Below are 356 nucleotides of genomic sequence, written 5' to 3' on the forward strand. Positions count from 1 at the left end.
TAACAAAATATAAGGAGTGTAATTCGCAAGCTAAGAATAAATTAACAAAAAATAATAACCCCTTATAAAACAAACAGAATGTGACAAAACGCTGAACGGATTAACAGTCATATTAATAAATAAGAACAAAAACATGAATAAATAAACAAACCGACAATTAGGTCACTATCAAACGAAGGACTAATCCCCCATGAAAAAAATCACGTGAACCCAAATTGCAATAAATCTCTCAATTCTCAAAAGCGTGGTTCAGCAAGAGACAGTCATCTGTCAAAGCTGTCAACTTATCAATCGCGGAGATGATGACGCAGCAGAAACTTGAGGTTCCTGTCAAGTTACAGAGTACTCGCATGTTT

The 356-nt window shown here is 34.8% G+C and overlaps 1 protein-coding gene across 1 annotated transcript in view; it reads right to left on the reverse strand.

The window, feature by feature from the left end:
- Nucleotides 1-356, reverse strand: part of LOC119588856 (band 4.1-like protein 4) — a gene marked incomplete at its 5' end in the record, with an annotated part of 128141 nt that overhangs the window by 108645 nt on the left and 19140 nt on the right.

This window comes from Penaeus monodon, chromosome 24 (genome assembly GCF_015228065.2).
Source record: "Penaeus monodon isolate SGIC_2016 chromosome 24, NSTDA_Pmon_1, whole genome shotgun sequence".
Classification (NCBI taxonomy): Eukaryota; Metazoa; Arthropoda; class Malacostraca; order Decapoda; family Penaeidae; genus Penaeus; species Penaeus monodon.